The sequence below is a fragment of the Aedes albopictus genome, chromosome 3 (genome assembly GCF_035046485.1).
Source record: "Aedes albopictus strain Foshan chromosome 3, AalbF5, whole genome shotgun sequence".
Lineage (NCBI taxonomy): Eukaryota > Metazoa > Arthropoda > Insecta > Diptera > Culicidae > Aedes > Aedes albopictus.
The window spans coordinates 408,242,516-408,258,810 of NC_085138.1; the positions used below are offsets into that span (position 1 = coordinate 408,242,516).

The 16,295-nt window shown below is 30.0% G+C and overlaps 1 protein-coding gene across 1 annotated transcript in view; it reads right to left on the reverse strand.

Moving 5' to 3' along the window:
• Positions 1–282: 282 nt before the first annotated feature.
• Positions 283–16,295, reverse strand: part of LOC134291990 (uncharacterized) — a 272,183-nt gene continuing 256,170 nt past the window's right edge. The window contains exon 2 of the mRNA XM_062860584.1: positions 283–1,447. The gene's annotated coding sequence lies outside the window, so the exon portion shown is untranslated. The remainder of the gene's footprint in view (positions 1,448–16,295) is intronic.

A 16,295-nucleotide genomic window follows, 5' to 3' on the forward strand; every position in this document is an offset into this window, starting at 1 on the left:
CGGACTAGGATAGGATATGACACCTGCAACTTCTCTGTCTAATTTCATAACTTGCTGTTTTATTTATCCTCGTTGCTAAGATTGTTGGTCCCCAAATTGGTCCCTTTTGGGCTGACTAGTAGTCTTATCCTGTCTTAGCTCTCGGATACTCTTAGATAAAACAAAATGTCACTTCGATAAGTTACGTCTTGGATTATAGAGATTTGACACAACATTCTTAATAAATAAAAAAAAAACGATTTTGTGCTCGACCTCAGCATATACACTCCCGTTCAAAAGTTTGGGGTCACCCCCTCAAAAAATGTCATTTTTTTAGGCTCATATCTCCGCCAATTTGCGTCCGATTTCAAAACCCTAGGTTTCATTCAAAAGATAATAAGTCAAAGAAACTTTGAACATGATTTAAAAGAAACTTTTTCAAAAAATTTTGTATGTAAACTTAACCCAAAGTTGCCAAATTTTCTAAAAAATGAATATAAACTTACGGCAGTGTCGCTGGAAGTTGGGTCGACCAAATTTTAAGATGAGAGCGGTAATATGACCCAATTTCTATTAGCTTTCAACTGCTTTTTACAGAACTTAGCTAAAAAATCTAGAAAAAAAGTTATTAAGTAAATTAATCCTTGATGTCATCGACCAAAAGTTTGGGGTCACCCCTCAATATGATGTATCGGCCAAAAGTTTGGGGTCACTTTCGTAAAACATGGAAAAGTGATTTGTTGATATCTTCGTCATCTATAGTTCAATTTTAATTATTTTTGGCTCATTTCAAAGATAATTAACTAAATTTACGTTTGATGTCTTTAACTTAACGGATTTAACGATTTTTGTATATAAAAATGTTATGTAAAGTTAGCACATTTCACCACGCTTCAAAAAATGAGGCAACTTAACGTTAAGTTTTAGTATGTAAATTTCAACAAATATGTGTGGTTCAATGTCTATGCAGTAAGTATCATTCATTTTGTTTCATATAAGCCAAGAAGAATTAAAATTGAATGAAAGATGACAAAGATATCAACAAATCACTTTTCCATGTTTTACGAAAGTGACCCCAAACTTTTGGCCGATGACATCAAGGATTAATTTACTTAATAACTTTTTTTCTAGATTTTTTAGCTAAGTTCTGTAAAAAGCAATTGAAAGCTAATAGAAATTGGGTCATATTACCGCTCTCATCTTAAAATTTGGTCGACCCAACTTCCAGCGACACTGCCGTAAGTTTATATTCATTTTTTAGAAAATTTGGCAACTTTGGGTTAAGTTTACATACAAAATTTTTTGAAAAAGTTTCTTTTAAATCATGTTCAAAGTTTCTTTGACTTATTATCTTTTGAATGAAACCTAGGGTTTTGAAATCGGACGCAAATTAGCGGAGATATGGGCCTAAAAAAATGACATGTTTTTGAGGGGGTGACCCCAAACTTTTGAACGGGAGTGTACATAACTCCTAATCACAATGTAGGTATCACTTTTTTGTAGCGTCGTTCCTAGAGGTTGCAGCAAGTCGATGTTTGCTTGAATATTTTTCTTATCGAATGTTAGGAAAAGACAGGCAATTTTAGAGTTCTATCTTACTCATTTACGAAATAACAGCATAATTAGTATGTTGATAGGCCAAGAATGACCTCAATGCACTAGAAAGGTTTAATTGTGGTTTCGACGATGTAGAGTGGTAAGAGTTAGATAATAGAAGATTGATATTTTTGTCACAAAGTTTGATTGTTTGGCCTATTGTGAATAATTGAAATAAAAATAAATAACAATAAGAAAATGTATTGCGCCGGGTTCCGAAAGTTCTAAAAGTTATGCAAGATGCTGTTTGAATTGATCCTTCTCAAAGAATACCGGAACGCTTGGTGAACAAGAAGACAGTGAAAATCGATAAGTAGTTTTAAGCGGATTAAAGCGTTTTTGATTGCGGAACTTTTTTAGATGACTTGGTCAATGCGAGGTGGCACACGTTCCGATACGATTTCAAGTATTTTTGTGTTGAGTAAAAGTAAGCTTACATAAGTGTCTTCAACTGGTTCAGATAGAGAGAGCATCTACTATCAAGAATCAATCCCACCAAATGTCAACAACACTTTCGCCCAACTGTCCTAGGCCTCTCAACACAAGCCGGCTACCGAACCGATTTACCCCCAGCGAAGCGGGTTGACAGTTGAAATAATATTATCATCTATTTTCCGAATGTATCTCACCCCGGTCTCTCCTTTCCCCTTTCCCGGAATCCAAGACATCCCAGCGTAATTTCCTTCGGGGATGGATTTCGGATCACAGCAGTCCACACTCGATTCACAACACAGCCTACTCCGCCTAAAGCAGGCCAGGTCCTAGCTCTGTCAGGTCCGGGAACGAAGGTGATTTAACCTTTTCAAATCCTTCGCCCCCTTTTTTTTGTGCGCCGGTTAGCTGTGCTGGACCCTGGGATCGTCTGCTTCTTTTCATGACATTTTTTCGGACATCCGTTCCGGAGGAAATTGCGTTCGTCACCAGTTCTACGAGGACGAAGTCAAACGGCGCGGCGAACCTCTTTCACTTTCTCCCACCCTCTCTCTCTCGGTCTCATCCTCATCGATGAGGGAAGGTGTCTGGAGATGGCATCCCGCCCGGCCCGGTGCTGGGCAAAGAAAGCGAAAACTTTTCTTCCGAAGAAAGATGAAAAGATTATAATCCACTTATAGTGCTTGCAGGCTGTGGACAATTTTTTTTCCACCGCTTCCCTCTGGCTTTGCGTTCAATCAGTCCACTTGCAATTCGCTGGGCTCTGGCGATTATTGTTGAGAGCGAAATTGTTTAATAACAAACGGTGGAAGTGAGAGCTCCCGGATGAAATCGATTCCTCGGTACGGATCAAAAGGACAGGAAGTAATCTAAGTTTTTGCTGTACTTTTCAAACTTTCTAGTTTACGTTCCGGCAGAATGGAATGTTCAAGAAAATGCCAATGAAATGCGTTTGAAGCTTGAATTTGTACTTAAACTGCAAAAGTTAAGTGTCTTTTCCGGAAGATTCCATTACCGTAATCCGGGGTAACATTGATCACAATTTTTGATTTTTCTTGCATAATAATTTTGTTTAAGCAACGTTACATGTTTAATATTTTTAAAACAAGTACTGGCCCTCTGAGTATGTGTTAAGCTACTGAAAGTTCCTGAAACGCCCTGAAACGCTTTGAAATGCCCCACTAAACCCCATGAGCCTCTGAGACTCTCTTAACCCTCTTGAAACGCTTTGAAACGCCTCTAAAACCGCTACAAAACCTCCATGAAGTTCATCTGAGAGCCTCCGAAGCCCCCTAAAACCCCTGTGAAACGCCTCTGAAACCCTCATGAAATCTCCATGAAATTCACTTTCCAGCCTCCGAAGCCCCCTTAAACCCCACTTAATCCTCCTGAAACGGCCTGATACGCATTGAAACGCCATGGAACGCCTTGAAACGTCTCCTAAACCCCTATTAAACCTCCGTCAAATTCACCTGCGACCCTCTGAAGGTACCCTTAAATCTCCTGAAAGGCCATGAAACGCCCAGAAATGCATTGAAATACCTTGAAACGCTTTGAAACGCCTCTGAAACCCCCATGGAAGCTCCGTGAAACTCACCTGAAAGCCTCTAAAGCCCCCAAAATACCTGTGAACTCTCCTGAAATGTCCTGAAACGCCTTGAAACGCTTTGGAACGCCTCTGAAACTCCCGTGCAGTTCACCTGAGAGCATATGATGTCCCGTAAAAGCCCACTGAAACCTCCTGAAACGGCTTTGGGACAGAAGGTCGAAGAAAAAATGGTCGAAGGACAAAAGGTCGAATGGACAAAAGGTCGAATGGACAATAGGTCGAATGGGATAAAAGGTCGAATGAACAAAAATTTTAGTAGGCACATTTACCAGCTGGTATGTCTCGCTCATAAGACAAACATTTTTCAGAAGTCTTTGCTGCCGTTCATTGAGAGAAACAATGTAGTGCTGTTTATAGAAATCATATGCATTTCAGTCACTAACATTTCTATAGCAAATTTTTCATTCTTTTGTCCTATACCAGGGGTTCTCAAAGTTTTTCAGTTTGCGACCCACTTTTATTTTTTATTGGATTCTGCGACCCACCAGCACATAATTTCATAACATACGGCATTATAGACAATTTGACTTGACTTTTTGAATAAATAGGGTATTGTATCTGGGCAGGTGTACGTATTTTGGGTACTTGCCGCTATAACTAAGTCAATTTCAAACCGATTGATTTGAAATTTTGTACAGATTTTGTTAGATACTGTACGTGCCTAACTCTATACAAAATTTCAAATCAATCGGTTTTAAATTGACTCAGTTATAGCGGCAAGTGCCCAAAATAGGTACACCTGCCCAAATGGTACAAGACCATACATTCAATCGTAGTCATAGGTTTTGATAAAACTACGTTACGCAGCATTCAATCATAATTTTTTTAGATATTTTTAATTGATTGTGTTCTTTTAGCATTTTGATTTGAATAAGTCAGAATAAAGAAAAAAAATAATCTGTCTGGTTTAAAAGCAACATTACAGAAAACCACAGTTTCTTAAGATTTTTTTAAAATAAAGATCAAATAAAAATTGCATAGTGTCGTTGAAAATATCAAATGTTTTGGGAAATTTTGAAAATGTCTTTCGAGTAAGAATAAATAAAATTAAGCATTTTGTATCGTAATTTATAGGACAATAATATTGAATTCATCAAACAGATTGGGTTTGAGATACTTTTCTATATACACGGCGTTTATTGAAACCACTTTTTAGCTATGATTTCTGCAAAAGGTTCAGATTATCAAAAATCAGCAGAACATTACAGAAGTTAAAATTATTCGTAAAAAAAAAAAATCGGTGGAGATCACCTTACTATTTTTGGAGTTTTAACTGCTAAACTTGGTGTGTAAATCTAACAAAAATACTAACTGCAAACAAGGACTTCAACCCATTTTTTTAGAGAACACAAACAAAATATAAAATATTACCAGAATCTTCATATTAAAACTCATAGTTTCAGAACGCAGTGGGTCGCGACCCATAGTTTGAGAAACGCTGTCCTATACTAAATATATTGCTTGTTACAACTTTGCAAACCCCCTCCCCTCTATAAGCGTTACGTGCTTCATGGATCACCCCTATAATACCCAGAGATTTGTCCTTTTCTAATTTATAGACTGTTTGGCTTTATTTAATCGCTGTAATGATTGGAGTTTCAAATGACAATATTCCGATCTATGATTCATCCTTCTTTAAATCATAGGCTGTTCTTTCAAAGAATGTTGTTTTCCATATCTAACCTTAATGAATAACATTACTTCCCATCATTTATGGGCATCTATTACGAATTGCAACGCGGTCATAAATTGCTGCATATAAGCTATTGCAAGTTTTGGTAGACACTTTTCTATCTTCCAATAATGATTGTTTTGAAGTTGTTGAATAATTTTGGTATCACTGGTTCTATTTTTAATCGTCGTTTTTCTGTCGAATTCTGATCACTTTTACATGTCTTCTAATTTATCTTTAGAATCTCAACCGTTAAGTTTGTTTTACAGGAAAAATTCGGTAAAGGTAGTAACATTTACCGAAGATCGTAAGAGTTTGACTGATAAACGATAACATTTTACCGGAATTTGTTATTTTTTGTAGAATTCCATTACCGAACGCTTAGCGGTTGAGATTTCGGTAAAAATTACCGAACGTGATTAGCTGTGTAGTATATTTCACCTTTTTGCCCTTTTCAACCTTTTCTCCATTCGACCTTTTGTCCCATTCGACCTTTTGTCCCATTCGACCTTTTGTCCATTCGACCTTTTGTCCCATACGACCTTTTGTCCCATTCGACCTTTTGTCCCATTCGACCTTTTGTCCCATTCGACCTTTTGTCCCATTCGACCTTTTGTCCCATTCGACCTTTTGTCCATTCGACCTTTTATCCTTCGACCTTTTGTCCTTCAACCTTATGTCTTTTGACCTTTTGTCATAGATTCCCTGAAACGCCCTGAAACGCCTGGAAACGCCTCTGACCCCCCCCCCCTTAAAAATCCCTTGAAATCCCTCTGACCATCCCACCTTTACATCTGAAAGCCTTGACCCTGTCCCCTTTGCATCTGCAAGTCACATGTCCTTCTCATACTACTTTGTAACCTTGAAATCCATTTACATAGGTAATGAACTGAATCCATTTGGTAGGTAAAAAATCTATTTAGACAGTCCCGACTCGTTACCTAAATGGAGGTTCGGGTGTAGATAGATAGATAGATAGATAGATAGATAGATAGATAGATAGATAGATAGATAGATAGATAGATAGATAGATAGATAGATAGATAGATAGATAGATAGATAGATAGATAGATAGATAGATAGATAGATAGATAGATAGATAGATAGATAGATAGATAGATAGATAGATAGATAGATAGATAGATAGATAGATAGATAGATAGATAGATAGATAGATAGATAGATAGATAGATAGATAGATAGATAGATAGTTAGATAGATAGATAGATAGATAGATAGATAGATAGATAGATAGATAGATAGATAGATAGATAGATAGATAGATAGATAGATAGATAGATAGATAGATAGATAGATAGATAGATAGATAGATAGATAGATAGATAGATAGATAGATAGATAGATAGATAGATAGATAGATAGATAGATAGATAGATAGATAGATAGATAGATAGATAGATAGATAGATAGATAGATAGATAGATAGATAGATAGATAGATAGATAGATAGATAGATAGATAGATAGATAGATAGATAGATAGATAGATAGATAGATAGATAGATAGATAGATAGATAGATAGATAGATAGATAGATAGATAGATAGATAGATAGATAGATAGATAGATAGATAGATAGATAGATAGATAGATAGATAGATAGATAGATAGATAGATAGATAGATAGATAGATAGATAGATAGATAGATAGATAGATAGATAGATAGATAGATAGATAGATAGATAGATAGATAGATAGATAGATAGATAGATAGATAGATAGATAGATAGATAGATAGATAGATAGATAGATAGATAGATAGATAGATAGATAGATAGATAGATAGATAGATAGATAGATAGATAGATAGATAGATAGATAGATAGATAGATAGATAGATAGATAGATAGATAGATAGATAGATAGATAGATAGATAGATAGATAGATAGATAGATAGATAGATAGATAGATAGATAGATAGATAGATAGATAGATAGATAGATAGATAGATAGATAGATAGATAGATAGATAGATAGATAGATAGATAGATAGATAGATAGATAGATAGATAGATAGATAGATAGATAGATAGATAGATAGATAGATAGATAGATAGATAGATAGATAGATAGATAGATAGATAGATAGATAGATAGATAGATAGATAGATAGATAGATAGATAGATAGATAGATAGATAGATAGATAGATAGATAGATAGATAGATAGATAGATAGATAGATAGATAGATAGATAGATAGATAGATAGATAGATAGATAGATAGATAGATAGATAGATAGATAGATAGATAGATAGATAGATAGATAGATAGATAGATAGATAGATAGATAGATAGATAGATAGATAGATAGATAGATAGATAGATAGATAGATAGATAGATAGATAGATAGATAGATAGATAGATAGATAGATAGATAGATAGATAGATAGATAGATAGATAGATAGATAGATAGATAGATAGATAGATAGATAGATAGATAGATAGATAGATAGATAGATAGATAGATAGATAGATAGATAGATAGATAGATAGATAGATAGATAGATAGATAGATAGATAGATAGATAGATAGATAGATAGATAGATAGATAGATAGATAGATAGATAGATAGATAGATAGATAGATAGATAGATAGATAGATAGATAGATAGATAGATAGATAGATAGATAGATAGATAGATAGATAGATAGATAGATAGATAGATAGATAGATAGATAGATAGATAGATAGATAGATAGATAGATAGATAGATAGATAGATAGATAGATAGATAGATAGATAGATAGATAGATAGATAGATAGATAGATAGATAGATAGATAGATAGATAGATAGATAGATAGATAGATAGATAGATAGATAGATAGATAGATAGATAGATAGATAGATAGATAGATAGATAGATAGATAGATAGATAGATAGATAGATAGATAGATAGATAGATAGATAGATAGATAGATAGATAGATAGATAGATAGATAGATAGATAGATAGATAGATAGATAGATAGATAGATAGATAGATAGATAGATAGATAGATAGATAGATAGATAGATAGATAGATAGATAGATAGATAGATAGATAGATAGATAGATAGATAGATAGATAGATAGATAGATAGATAGATAGATAGATAGATAGATAGATAGATAGATAGATAGATAGATAGATAGATAGATAGATAGATAGATAGATAGATAGATAGATAGATAGATAGATAGATAGATAGATAGATAGATAGATAGATAGATAGATAGATAGATAGATAGATAGATAGATAGATAGATAGATAGATAGATAGATAGATAGATAGATAGATAGATAGATAGATAGATAGATAGATAGATAGATAGATAGATAGATAGATAGATAGATAGATAGATAGATAGATAGATAGATAGATAGATAGATAGATAGATAGATAGATAGATAGATAGATAGATAGATAGATAGATAGATAGATAGATAGATAGATAGATAGATAGATAGATAGATAGATAGATAGATAGATAGATAGATAGATAGATAGATAGATAGATAGATAGATAGATAGATAGATAGATAGATAGATAGATAGATAGATAGATAGATAGATAGATAGATAGATAGATAGATAGATAGATAGATAGATAGATAGATAGATAGATAGATAGATAGATAGATAGATAGATAGATAGATAGATAGATAGATAGATAGATAGATAGATAGATAGATAGATAGATAGATAGATAGATAGATAGATAGATAGATAGATAGATAGATAGATAGATAGATAGATAGATAGATAGATAGATAGATAGATAGATAGATAGATAGATAGATAGATAGATAGATAGATAGATAGATAGATAGATAGATAGATAGATAGATAGATAGATAGATAGATAGATAGATAGATAGATAGATAGATAGATAGATAGATAGATAGATAGATAGATAGATAGATAGATAGATAGATAGATAGATAGATAGATAGATAGATAGATAGATAGATAGATAGATAGATAGATAGATAGATAGATAGATAGATAGATAGATAGATAGATAGATAGATAGATAGATAGATAGATAGATAGATAGATAGATAGATAGATAGATAGATAGATAGATAGATAGATAGATAGATAGATAGATAGATAGATAGATAGATAGATAGATAGATAGATAGATAGATAGATAGATAGATAGATAGATAGATAGATAGATAGATAGATAGATAGATAGATAGATAGATAGATAGATAGATAGATAGATAGATAGATAGATAGATAGATAGATAGATAGATAGATAGATAGATAGATAGATAGATAGATAGATAGATAGATAGATAGATAGATAGATAGATAGATAGATAGATAGATAGATAGATAGATAGATAGATAGATAGATAGATAGATAGATAGATAGATAGATAGATAGATAGATAGATAGATAGATAGATAGATAGATAGATAGATAGATAGATAGATAGATAGATAGATAGATAGATAGATAGATAGATAGATAGATAGATAGATAGATAGATAGATAGATAGATAGATAGATAGATAGATAGATAGATAGATAGATAGATAGATAGATAGATAGATAGATAGATAGATAGATAGATAGATAGATAGATAGATAGATAGATAGATAGATAGATAGATAGATAGATAGATAGATAGATAGATAGATAGATAGATAGATAGATAGATAGATAGATAGATAGATAGATAGATAGATAGATAGATAGATAGATAGATAGATAGATAGATAGATAGATAGATAGATAGATAGATAGATAGATAGATAGATAGATAGATAGATAGATAGATAGATAGATAGATAGATAGATAGATAGATAGATAGATAGATAGATAGATAGATAGATAGATAGATAGATAGATAGATAGATAGATAGATAGATAGATAGATAGATAGATAGATAGATAGATAGATAGATAGATAGATAGATAGATAGATAGATAGATAGATAGATAGATAGATAGATAGATAGATAGATAGATAGATAGATAGATAGATAGATAGATAGATAGATAGATAGATAGATAGATAGATAGATAGATAGATAGATAGATAGATAGATAGATAGATAGATAGATAGATAGATAGATAGATAGATAGATAGATAGATAGATAGATAGATAGATAGATAGATAGATAGATAGATAGATAGATAGATAGATAGATAGATAGATAGATAGATAGATAGATAGATAGATAGATAGATAGATAGATAGATAGATAGATAGATAGATAGATAGATAGATAGATAGATAGATAGATAGATAGATAGATAGATAGATAGATAGATAGATAGATAGATAGATAGATAGATAGATAGATAGATAGATAGATAGATAGATAGATAGATAGATAGATAGATAGATAGATAGATAGATAGATAGATAGATAGATAGATAGATAGATAGATAGATAGATAGATAGATAGATAGATAGATAGATAGATAGATAGATAGATAGATAGATAGATAGATAGATAGATAGATAGATAGATAGATAGATAGATAGATAGATAGATAGATAGATAGATAGATAGATAGATAGATAGATAGATAGATAGATAGATAGATAGATAGATAGATAGATAGATAGATAGATAGATAGATAGATAGATAGATAGATAGATAGATAGATAGATAGATAGATAGATAGATAGATAGATAGATAGATAGATAGATAGATAGATAGATAGATAGATAGATAGATAGATAGATAGATAGATAGATAGATAGATAGATAGATAGATAGATAGATAGATAGATAGATAGATAGATAGATAGATAGATAGATAGATAGATAGATAGATAGATAGATAGATAGATAGATAGATAGATAGATAGATAGATAGATAGATAGATAGATAGATAGATAGATAGATAGATAGATAGATAGATAGATAGATAGATAGATAGATAGATAGATAGATAGATAGATAGATAGATAGATAGATAGATAGATAGATAGATAGATAGATAGATAGATAGATAGATAGATAGATAGATAGATAGATAGATAGATAGATAGATAGATAGATAGATAGATAGATAGATAGATAGATAGATAGATAGATAGATAGATAGATAGATAGATAGATAGATAGATAGATAGATAGATAGATAGATAGATAGATAGATAGATAGATAGATAGATAGATAGATAGATAGATAGATAGATAGATAGATAGATAGATAGATAGATAGATAGATAGATAGATAGATAGATAGATAGATAGATAGATAGATAGATAGATAGATAGATAGATAGATAGATAGATAGATAGATAGATAGATAGATAGATAGATAGATAGATAGATAGATAGATAGATAGATAGATAGATAGATAGATAGATAGATAGATAGATAGATAGATAGATAGATAGATAGATAGATAGATAGATAGATAGATAGATAGATAGATAGATAGATAGATAGATAGATAGATAGATAGATAGATAGATAGATAGATAGATAGATAGATAGATAGATAGATAGATAGATAGATAGATAGATAGATAGATAGATAGATAGATAGATAGATAGATAGATAGATAGATAGATAGATAGATAGATAGATAGATAGATAGATAGATAGATAGATAGATAGATAGATAGATAGATAGATAGATAGATAGATAGATAGATAGATAGATAGATAGATAGATAGATAGATAGATAGATAGATAGATAGATAGATAGATAGATAGATAGATAGATAGATAGATAGATAGATAGATAGATAGATAGATAGATAGATAGATAGATAGATAGATAGATAGATAGATAGATAGATAGATAGATAGATAGATAGATAGATAGATAGATAGATAGATAGATAGATAGATAGATAGATAGATAGATAGATAGATAGATAGATAGATAGATAGATAGATAGATAGATAGATAGATAGATAGATAGATAGATAGATAGATAGATAGATAGATAGATAGATAGATAGATAGATAGATAGATAGATAGATAGATAGATAGATAGATAGATAGATAGATAGATAGATAGATAGATAGATAGATAGATAGATAGATAGATAGATAGATAGATAGATAGATAGATAGATAGATAGATAGATAGATAGATAGATAGATAGATAGATAGATAGATAGATAGATAGATAGATAGATAGATAGATAGATAGATAGATAGATAGATAGATAGATAGATAGATAGATAGATAGATAGATAGATAGATAGATAGATAGATAGATAGATAGATAGATAGATAGATAGATAGATAGATAGATAGATAGATAGATAGATAGATAGATAGATAGATAGATAGATAGATAGATAGATAGATAGATAGATAGATAGATAGATAGATAGATAGATAGATAGATAGATAGATAGATAGATAGATAGATAGATAGATAGATAGATAGATAGATAGATAGATAGATAGATAGATAGATAGATAGATAGATAGATAGATAGATAGATAGATAGATAGATAGATAGATAGATAGATAGATAGATAGATAGATAGATAGATAGATAGATAGATAGATAGATAGATAGATAGATAGATAGATAGATAGATAGATAGATAGATAGATAGATAGATAGATAGATAGATAGATAGATAGATAGATAGATAGATAGATAGATAGATAGATAGATAGATAGATAGATAGATAGATAGATAGATAGATAGATAGATAGATAGATAGATAGATAGATAGATAGATAGATAGATAGATAGATAGATAGATAGATAGATAGATAGATAGATAGATAGATAGATAGATAGATAGATAGATAGATAGATAGATAGATAGATAGATAGATAGATAGATAGATAGATAGATAGATAGATAGATAGATAGATAGATAGATAGATAGATAGATAGATAGATAGATAGATAGATAGATAGATAGATAGATAGATAGATAGATAGATAGATAGATAGATAGATAGATAGATAGATAGATAGATAGATAGATAGATAGATAGATAGATAGATAGATAGATAGATAGATAGATAGATAGATAGATAGATAGATAGATAGATAGATAGATAGATAGATAGATAGATAGATAGATAGATAGATAGATAGATAGATAGATAGATAGATAGATAGATAGATAGATAGATAGATAGATAGATAGATAGATAGATAGATAGATAGATAGATAGATAGATAGATAGATAGATAGATAGATAGATAGATAGATAGATAGATAGATAGATAGATAGATAGATAGATAGATAGATAGATAGATAGATAGATAGATAGATAGATAGATAGATAGATAGATAGATAGATAGATAGATAGATAGATAGATAGATAGATAGATAGATAGATAGATAGATAGATAGATAGATAGATAGATAGATAGATAGATAGATAGATAGATAGATAGATAGATAGATAGATAGATAGATAGATAGATAGATAGATAGATAGATAGATAGATAGATAGATAGATAGATAGATAGATAGATAGATAGATAGATAGATAGATAGATAGATAGATAGATAGATAGATAGATAGATAGATAGATAGATAGATAGATAGATAGATAGATAGATAGATAGATAGATAGATAGATAGATAGATAGATAGATAGATAGATAGATAGATAGATAGATAGATAGATAGATAGATAGATAGATAGATAGATAGATAGATAGATAGATAGATAGATAGATAGATAGATAGATAGATAGATAGATAGATAGATAGATAGATAGATAGATAGATAGATAGATAGATAGATAGATAGATAGATAGATAGATAGATAGATAGATAGATAGATAGATAGATAGATAGATAGATAGATAGATAGATAGATAGATAGATAGATAGATAGATAGATAGATAGATAGATAGATAGATAGATAGATAGATAGATAGATAGATAGATAGATAGATAGATAGATAGATAGATAGATAGATAGATAGATAGATAGATAGATAGATAGATAGATAGATAGATAGATAGATAGATAGATAGATAGATAGATAGATAGATAGATAGATAGATAGATAGATAGATAGATAGATAGATAGATAGATAGATAGATAGATAGATAGATAGATAGATAGATAGATAGATAGATAGATAGATAGATAGATAGATAGATAGATAGATAGATAGATAGATAGATAGATAGATAGATAGATAGATAGATAGATAGATAGATAGATAGATAGATAGATAGATAGATAGATAGATAGATAGATAGATAGATAGATAGATAGATAGATAGATAGATAGATAGATAGATAGATAGATAGATAGATAGATAGATAGATAGATAGATAGATAGATAGATAGATAGATAGATAGATAGATAGATAGATAGATAGATAGATAGATAGATAGATAGATAGATAGATAGATAGATAGATAGATAGATAGATAGATAGATAGATAGATAGATAGATAGATAGATAGATAGATAGATAGATAGATAGATAGATAGATAGATAGATAGATAGATAGATAGATAGATAGATAGATAGATAGATAGATAGATAGATAGATAGATAGATAGATAGATAGATAGATAGATAGATAGATAGATAGATAGATAGATAGATAGATAGATAGATAGATAGATAGATAGATAGATAGATAGATAGATAGATAGATAGATAGATAGATAGATAGATAGATAGATAGATAGATAGATAGATAGATAGATAGATAGATAGATAGATAGATAGATAGATAGATAGATAGATAGATAGATAGATAGATAGATAGATAGATAGATAGATAGATAGATAGATAGATAGATAGATAGATAGATAGATAGATAGATAGATAGATAGATAGATAGATAGATAGATAGATAGATAGATAGATAGATAGATAGATAGATAGATAGATAGATAGATAGATAGATAGATAGATAGATAGATAGATAGATAGATAGATAGATAGATAGATAGATAGATAGATAGATAGATAGATAGATAGATAGATAGATAGATAGATAGATAGATAGATAGATAGATAGATAGATAGATAGATAGATAGATAGATAGATAGATAGATAGATAGATAGATAGATAGATAGATAGATAGATAGATAGATAGATAGATAGATAGATAGATAGATAGATAGATAGATAGATAGATAGATAGATAGATAGATAGATAGATAGATAGATAGATAGATAGATAGATAGATAGATAGATAGATAGATAGATAGATAGATAGATAGATAGATAGATAGATAGATAGATAGATAGATAGATAGATAGATAGATAGATAGATAGATAGATAGATAGATAGATAGATAGATAGATAGATAGATAGATAGATAGATAGATAGATAGATAGATAGATAGATAGATAGATAGATAGATAGATAGATAGATAGATAGATAGATAGATAGATAGATAGATAGATAGATAGATAGATAGATAGATAGATAGATAGATAGATAGATAGATAGATAGATAGATAGATAGATAGATAGATAGATAGATAGATAGATAGATAGATAGATAGATAGATAGATAGATAGATAGATAGATAGATAGATAGATAGATAGATAGATAGATAGATAGATAGATAGATAGATAGATAGATAGATAGATAGATAGATAGATAGATAGATAGATAGATAGATAGATAGATAGATAGATAGATAGATAGATAGATAGATAGATAGATAGATAGATAGATAGATAGATAGATAGATAGATAGATAGATAGATAGATAGATAGATAGATAGATAGATAGATAGATAGATAGATAGATAGATAGATAGATAGATAGATATGATATATTTTTTTTTTTTTTTTTTTTTTTTTGGGAGACTTTACCGCTATGCGGCATTCGTCTCTATAGCTTTATTTGAAATAATAATAGTTCCTAAACCTTATTGTACAATCCGATGTTTTTCAGATATTTCAATACTTGCACTTCAGTTTTCCTGTCGTTTCTTAGCAAATTTTCTAGTGTGTTGGGCAAATTCAGTTCTTGTCGCTGTAGTTTGTAAAGTTC